The 8,720-nt window shown below is 43.8% G+C and overlaps 1 pseudogene; it reads right to left on the minus strand.

Annotated features, from left to right (window-relative positions):
- Positions 1 to 7,196: 7,196 nt before the first annotated feature.
- LOC124107773 (vomeronasal type-1 receptor 4-like) lies at positions 7,197 to 8,150 on the minus strand (annotated as a pseudogene).
- Positions 8,151 to 8,720: the final 570 nt, after the last annotated feature.

Below are 8,720 nucleotides of genomic sequence, written 5' to 3' on the forward strand. Positions count from 1 at the left end.
AGCATAATGAAAAACTTAAAGCATGTTCTTCTTGAACCCCAACACAAGGAAAGCACCACCAACTCCAATTATAATTCATTTTAAAGCAAGCTTGTATTTGTGTACTCAAAGGGAGCTGATCAGTGGCTGTCTCTCCTAATATGGGCTAGAAACCAGCCCCCCAGCTTTCCAGGAACAAGGTTTTATAGTACAGAGTTGCAAAATTTGGTGTCTTGAGAAGTTACTGCTAATAGGATTTTGACATGCATAATACAAAGGCAGATAGTAGTTAATGATCTATATGACTGTCACGAGGCGACAAAATTATGACGAGTTGAGGGAAGAAATAAAAAATATCCACGAGCTTCTCTGCCCCTTTCAATGCTTTATTCACTCAAATTACTTAATAAAATTTCACTCTATAGGTTCTTAATTAAGAAAACAACAATCCTTTATGCTAGACACTGCAACAGACATAATCAATTCACAACAAACAATTCTAGATTAATTCTAGGCACTGCAAACACACTTAATCATGACAGGCTCACGACAGACATCCCTCTGCATGATAAGTTCAAAAGTCTAAATCCTTAGGGTTTTTGTCCAGCAGATGCACACTCACTCAGACCATGGTGATCAGGTCCAGAACCAAGGCAGGCTTTTCTTGGCATGGAATGGGTGATGGGCTGAGGAGAGGGTCATAGGGAGAAGTTGCAGCTCTCACCAAGGTCCAGACAAGAGGTAGAGTTTGAGAGAGGTGAGCATCAGGAAATGATGACAAGTAATGGGATGTCAGTCCAGGTCCTCTTCAGGCTCTCCAGCTCGAGTGTATCCTTGTTTTGGCTGGCTGAATTCCTGTTCATTTGTTCTATTATACTAATTTTGGGGCTTTTGATCACCCCTTTCAATCCTTATCAGCTACCACTGGATTTCTCCATGGCATCATTTACCCTGGGGTCAGAAACATCTGGTCTGGTGGTCTCCACCCTGATCTTCTCCTACTTCCCTCTTATCAAGTGAAGACAGCCTGCCAGAGGCTTCACTCTGTTTACCAAGGTGAGGGAAAGTAACTTGCATGAGGTTATACTGGAGGAATCTGTTATATGTGCCTGGTGAGACTGCAGGTTTCAAACTGTAGTTTTTAAAATGGTGTTGCTTAGGCTCAGGCCTAAGGCCATTCTCACAATAGCTTAACATGTCAAAGTAGGGAATAAATTTAAATCCTAACATCAAAATTTATGAGGTGCCACTGAGGTTTCAGAGAGAGTTGTTATCTGATCAGGAGGGAGTCAGGATTTGAGGAGCCACTAAGGTTTTAGAGAGGATTGTTATCCTGTCAGGGAAAGCCAGACATGGGTGAGTTCAAGGCACAGGCAGGAATTCCAAACAAGTTTAGAAATCACAGTAATTTATAGTAAAACAGATACTAACTTTTCATGACTTTGTGATGATGTGGCTCCCAATCTTAAAATGGAATTAGGCTGGGTTCATCAGTTGTGGTTTCTCTACAGACCCCGGAGTGATTGGCAGCCCCTCCTCCTCTGTGTTTGGAACACTGCAGGTGTAGTCAGAGCAACTGGTGCTGAGCTAAAGCACAGGTTGTCTGCAGAGTGAGCACGTGTGCACTAGACTCAGGCTCTGGGTGGAAATGGGCCAAGAGACCAGGAGGTTTATCTCCTTACTCGATCCCTCCATCCCTGAATCCTCTAAATCTCCATCATTCCTCACATTCTCCAGATCTTTCTAGTCTATGTTAATGACCAATTCTATGACCTTTTGGGGAAAAAAAATCGCCCTTTTCCCCTTCTTCCAGAGACCACAGTCTTACCCTCCTCACTGTTAGGTCCTCAGGTCAAAGTAACTCCATTTTGAAAATCAGTAGCTATCCTCCCAGGCATGACCTTCCCATTAGACCCACCTAGAAAGAGTCCCTAACTAAAGAAAACCACAGCAAAGACGCCAAGTAACAAGCCCAGGTTACTTTTGAACTCCTCTAGTTGAGAAGTTCTTTTTCAGTAGGTTGCTGTAACTTACAGAAGGGCAACCTGGCAGATATTCTGTCAATAAACCTTTGTTTGAACTTAGAGCTAAGTTTCTCGTGGATATTTGCGCCAGCTACCTTAACACTCACCTAAGTCCCTCCTGCATATTCCAGCATCTGTGTTTTCTACCCCTCCCCTATCTACCTATGTAGTCCCACTCCCATGTCAGTCCATTCCCTGAGTCCTCTGTGCCCCACATCCTCAAACACCATAGCATAACAGTGGTCCACCTCATGCTCTGAATATAGCCCTTGCTACTCTGCCACGGAGGCTTATTTTATTTATTTTTTTTTAACTTAAAAGTTCATCATTTATTTGCATTGGGAACATTGAAAATCTATTCTAGCTGTTTTAAAGTACACAAGAAATTATTATGAACTATAGCCCCCCTTCTATGATACAGACACAGATTTTATAACTATCCATTATATTTTCCTTTTTCTTCACTTTCTTCTCATTTGCCTGTCCTTCCTTCCTTTTCTCGTTTATTCCTTTTTTTTAACCATGATGCAAAGAAAAGACCACCAACACAAATTGTAAATCAAATTAAAGCAAGCTTGTAATGCTGGCCAGGACTGTCTGTCCTGAAAACCCTTTCTAGAGAACAGTACCCCAGCTCTCTAGGAACATGGTTTTATAGCATAAAAAATTGCAAAGGGAGGATGACTTGAGACTTACACCTAACAGGAATTTGGCAAGCATACTACAAAGGCAGATAGTTGGTTAATGATCTACATGGCTTAACATTTTAAGATAGGGAATAATTTTAGACCCCAACACCTGAATTTATGAGGCATCACTGAGGTTTCAGAGAGGGTTGTTATCTGGTCAGGGAAAGCCAGGCATGAATGAGTTCAAGGCTTGGGCAGGCATTCCAAGCAAGTTTAGAAATCATAGTAATTTATAGTAACACAGAAATTAACTTTTCAAGACTTTGTGATGAGATGGCTCCTAATCTTAAAATGGAATTAGGCTGGTTCATCATGTTCATTCATACTTCGGATTGATCCCAGAGGAGCTCTGCCACTGAGTTACACCCGATCTTTTTTTTTTAATTTTTTTTTCTACTGAGACAGTGTTTTATTAAGTTGTTGCGGCAGTCCTTGAACTTGTGATTTTCCTGCACCAGCCTCCTAAATAGCTGGGATTAAAGACTTGTACCACAATGACCAACTCTTTTCTATAAGGGTGTTTTTATACCTAATAAGCAACCTACCTCTATGCCCCCACTCCTTTACGCTTCCCAGCCTAAACAGTATTTATGCTATTCTCGATTTCTATGACATCCACATTCTTATCTTTACATCTACCATATGTGATTTATTTTACTTATATGATATCTACTAGTTAAATCTAAAAGTTGAAGAATGCATAATATCTCAAAAATTATTAATCTTTATAGCTGAATAATATTTTATTCACTATTTCAACCAAATTTTCTTTATTCATCCATTCTTTGATGGAAACCTTGACTAATTTCCTGCCTTAACTATTAGGAATTGAGTCAGAAGTAGAGACACACAAGGATTTTGAAGATAATGTTGCAAAATATATTGAAAAACTAAGAGATTTTTCTCAATTGTATGATGGCTTATGTCTTAGGCTTATTTTAAAATGCATGAGTTTTCTTTCCCTCTTCTCCCTCTACCTACCTCTAACCTCAGGGGATACAGGGTTAACATTTCCCATCCTAGGCCCAGGTCTCTGTCTTAGAGCACACACCCACCACAAGAACCAAGTAATTCAGACTTCAGAGAGGGCTTCAGGAGATCCAAGGAATGGCTACCTCCCCAATTAACCAGTGAATCCTACCCCCCAGCCCCAGCGAGCACCTGGTATGAATCACTTCTCTCAAAGCCCTCTGTTCTTCCTCATGAGCAGCATCACAGCCTCTGGGACTGAAGTCCTCTATGCTTCTCCTTTGCCAGCAAAGCAATGCAACTTCTTTTTCCTTTTCTCAAAACCCTGTCCTAGTTATTGAATTGGCCTTGGGGATAAGGACCCAGATTTCAATGACAACAATGTTCAACCTCCAGGCACCTCCACTCCTCTGTGAAGTGCATGCTGCCCCTGACCACCACCTACCTCCCTGCATCCCTGCCCTTTGCTCCTGGTGCTTCAGTGCACTCACAACCAGGGCCCCCTCCCTCAGGCTCCCTCCCTTCCTGTGCACATCCCTCCTCCCTCCCCATGTTTGTCCCCTCCCCAGGCTCCACCTCCTTTGCTTACACTCTGAATCCTCCTCAGTAACTGCCCACCAAGGTGGGCTCCTCCTCTCCAGATCTTTGCCCACAGCAGGTCTTCATCACATGCTTTCCACTGACCACTGACTCTGTTAGCCAGTGACCCTGTGTTGCCATCACACCCTTGTTCCTCTCACCTGGGCATCCCTCCACCGGGAACACTGTGATTTTATGCCTGTTGATACCGGTCTTGGAAATCAGGATCCAGTCCTCAATACCACAAGGTTGAAGATGGAGTACCCCAAAAATGCCAAGGCTAGAGCGAAAATTTATTTAAAGGATGGAATGGGGGGGGTGAAGGGGGAGAGGGAGAGAGGGAGGGAGAGAGGGAAAGAGAGAGAGAATCCTCCAGAGAGGAAGGAGTCCAGAGCTGATGCTTGATGGAGTATGTGTGTGTGTGTGGGGGGGGGTGGTGGTTCGTGCTCCTAAGGACAATAAAAATCAGGATGCACGCAAACTTCAGGAATCAGCTCAGCTCTTTTTTCTGAGGAACAAAGTCACATAAGACAAGGGATACAGGGATGGGTGACCTGTTGGACCCACTTTCCTGGTGGAAATGAGCCACTAAACAAAGAAAGCCACCAGGCTTACTCAGAGGTGATTTAGGAGCCTGTCAGGTTGGGCAATCAGGAATCTGAGTTGTTGGGTTGAGGGTCAGAGGCTAGTACCTGGAGAGGAATTGTCCTGGAGAAGATAAGTGTTTCCTAGAGGCTATGATTCTAGATTTGATGGAACACTCTTCCCTCCTGCAGCCAGCATCTGGGAAGGATTTATCTTGGGAGAGATGAAAGCTGTCAATGTATGGCTTTCTTTTTTTCATTCCATTTTCCCAGGCCTCACAATCTTAGGGTTTTAATTTTCCATTTTCTGTATCTCATAGCTCCTTTTATAGATTTCATGGTTCCTTTCTTCTCCTGCCCCCTTCTTTCACCCTACCTGCCTGGTGAACAAATGGGCAGGAAGAGAACCCTCCAGGAGGCACCTCTCCCTATTTCCCATATCTGCCCAGAAAGCCAACAAGGGAGATGCCCAAGGGGTGTTCACCAACAACTCTTTGCTGGAAGGACCAGTTCCCTGGAGGCAGGTGGCATTGGACACAGGTGAGGAGGAGGAGGAGTGTTCTGCAGGAATTAGCATTTCCTGTCCTTTGGCACCAGCTGCAGTCTTCCCAGCCCCACCCCATCATCTGTCTGTCTGGACAGCCTCTCCTTCTGTTCTTGTCTTGCCATGACTTCCTGGCTCACTCTGTCCTGTGAAGTCATAGCCTGGCATGGGCCTTAACCTGGAGCACGATGTCACATGCTTTTGCCTTTTTCCCAGGAGCTTCTCCTGCCCAGTCTCTTTGGACCTCATGCTCCAGGCTATTTGATTCACCTTCTCACTTCTGTCGTCCATTTCCCTGTGCCCTCTGTCACTCTTGTCCATCACACAGCTGTGCTCTGTCCCTCCCTCAACACTTCACTGTTAACAGTGGCCCTGGGTGTTTTTAGTAAATGCCCTTGAGTGCCAGGGCTCACAGGTGAGGGAGTGCTGAGGCAGCCACTGGAGGAAGGTGAGGCCTGAGCCTCTCAGTAAGCCTCCAGGCAGGTTCCAGAGTGAGCATTCCCCAGGATGTGCAGGGCCAGCTCCACCTCTCTCCTCAGCCCTGGGCCTCCCTTTATTTCATCTCTGTTCTCATCACATGAAAGTCCTTTGTTGGGAAGGGTCTGTTCATTCCACAGGTAACACAGATACTAGCTGGGTTTAGTTTCACACCTTGAAAATCAAGTACTTACCAAGTCACTTGCACTCCTCAAAATGTTGATGTTTCCCTGGGAAGTTGAGATAATACCTGAGGGGTTTACCCTATCAGAAGTTCCTCTGTACTCATCTCACCTTCTCTAGAAAATTAGACTTTGCCTTAAATAAGCAAAGCCTTAAAACTGAAGTACCTTCAAACATTCCTAAAAGAATCCACTTCCACAGGGAAACCTCAGCTACTCATGAGGCCTTTGAGAGGATAGCATATGGGTGGCAGAGGAACATAGATACTAGGGCAACTGAGGGCAAAGAGACTAATGTCCTATAGTAATCACTTTTCCCCACAGCCCCTCCATGATGCTATTCCCCACTGAAGTTCTCAGGACCCTGCCTGCACCAACAACATCACTGTTTATACATAAATTGGTTCTTCTAAGAATACAATCTAGCCTAAATACACAAATTTATTACCATTGAGCTGTGATAACTGCTACTTCATAAGAGTGAAATAAAGGTGTGATCTTTCCATTTTGAATAACAGCTGAGCACATTTTCACCAACTCTGAGTGTGAGATTATGCTACAACTCTTGTACACGTCCCAGCAGGAAGGTGTGATTCCTAGGTGAGAACCCAGGGCTTCCTTCCTTGTGGCACAGCAGGCAGCAGGAGCACTGTGCTCCCACCAGCCTTCCTCCCTCCTGCCAAATGCAGTCTGGGTGTGTGGAGTGGCCCAGGTGGATGCTGCACAGGAAGGACTGGGAATGACTCCATGCCATTTCCCTCAAGAACATAAACTAGGATTGCTGCCTGTAGGATGCTCTGCATAGGGTGAGAACCACCAGCTATGCTCCCCTCCACCATGGCCACGTGGGTGCCACTACCAGCTGAAGGCCACACTGCCTTTAGGGTCACAAAGTCATGTGACTTTTCCATATATTTGTGTATTGGTGCTTTGAGTGTGAAAAATGATGAAATATCACATAAAAATACATGCAATCTATATATACTGATAGTAAGATTAGGCTACATTTTACCTATATTTAAATACTGCGGATTAAGCCCATGGGTGCTTTCCTACTGATCTTCATCCTCAGCCTTTTTTGAGACAGGGTGTTGCTAAATAGTTGAGCCTGGCCTTCAACTTGTAATTCTTTGGTCTCAGTCTTCCAGGTTCCTGATAATAAATGTTTTCTACAGCACCCAGCAAGATTTTGTGGTTTTTATGCAAACAAAGCAGAGCCTGGATAGAGTGCAGGGAGTGGTTTCATGGCTCATGAGAATAAAGGGGCTGACCATGGGAAAGCACACTGATATTAGTTCATTGATATTCACCAACCACCCTTCCTAGCTGGAAAATAGAGCAATATGAAAATTTAATAGTGAGGAGAGTGTATAGAAACTCACAAAGGTGCCCACTAGGACGAGGATTCTCTGGGTGGCTCTGGACTCAGGAGAGGTTCTGGGGGAAACTTTGATGCTGTGAATGTGCTGAACCCTCTGCTTGTGCCTGTACAGAAGGAGAACCATGGAGCCACTGGACCAGATCATGAGCATAGAAAAGACAACTTCAGGAAATACAAATAGGGCTGCATATATTGAGTCTGTGATTTTGTCATGACCTACATAACAGTATCCATGATCTCTTTTCTCTGTTGTGTTTTTCCTACTCCATTTGGCAAGCATATAGAGAGGAAAAATGGAATTCACCACCAAGTAAAGGATCCAGCAGAGGGAAATGGAGAAGCCAATGTATTTTGGAGCTTTTCCTTTGAGATCCTTTCAACAAGAGTTTATGGGGCTGATGGTGATATTCTGGAAGATGCTCAAGAGGCAGGTGATGAAAATGGACATACTCTTGCCCACTCGCTGAATATACAAAATAAGTTTGCATGCAAAATCACTGAGAAAATATTTCAACCCAAAAGCTGTAATTATCTGGGGAATTCCTTTAGAGAGAATGACCAAGGAGTTGGCTATCATCAGGTGCTTGAGAATCATATCTGTGGACCTTAATGTACAGTCATTGTAGGGATGGACTAAATAATAATAAAGCATAGAGAAATTTCCCAGAATTCCAACAGTAGTCAGTGATAAGAACATCATGCCTATTGCCACATTTCTGGAGGCCATTTTGTCATTCACACAATGTCCTTTACATTATGGCAACAGTCATTCCTCTGAGCAAAAAGACTCCTTGAAAATAGTTGTGCCCAAGCACAGTGGGAAGCACCTGTATCTGCTTGCTAGCTGTGGGGATGAGGCAGGAGACTCACTTGATCCCAGAAGTTTAAAGCCAGTCTGAGCAACATGGTGAGATCTCCATCTTCAAATGATGTTTGATGCCAAGAGTAGCTTCCATTGCATGCACCTGTGGGATTGCAAAGCCCTCATCATGGACAGGTTGATGGGGAGATTTAACAGTATGCTGTGTAGAAAAATGAGCCTTGACCATCAAATGATGCTAACCTGGGAGAGGCAATAAAAAGTGAGAACAAATGCATAGAAAGAATTTAACATTTAAAGTTTCAGAAAGAACTGATATTTGCTAGTCACATTGGAAAAAGAAATTCAATCGCCACTCACACCCTACACAAAAACAGATCTCATAGAATTTCTAGCCTAAACTTTAAAGGTGAGAAATAGGACATTTATAATAACAAAAAGAATATTTCTGTGGTCTTGGGTAAGAAAATGAGTATCAAACAGCACAAATGT

This window comes from Marmota monax, unplaced genomic scaffold, assembly GCF_021218885.2.
Source record: "Marmota monax isolate L192 unplaced genomic scaffold, Marmota_monax_Labrador192_F-V1.1 WCK01_AAM20220418_F8-fsc00160, whole genome shotgun sequence".
NCBI classification, from domain to species: Eukaryota; Metazoa; Chordata; class Mammalia; order Rodentia; family Sciuridae; genus Marmota; species Marmota monax.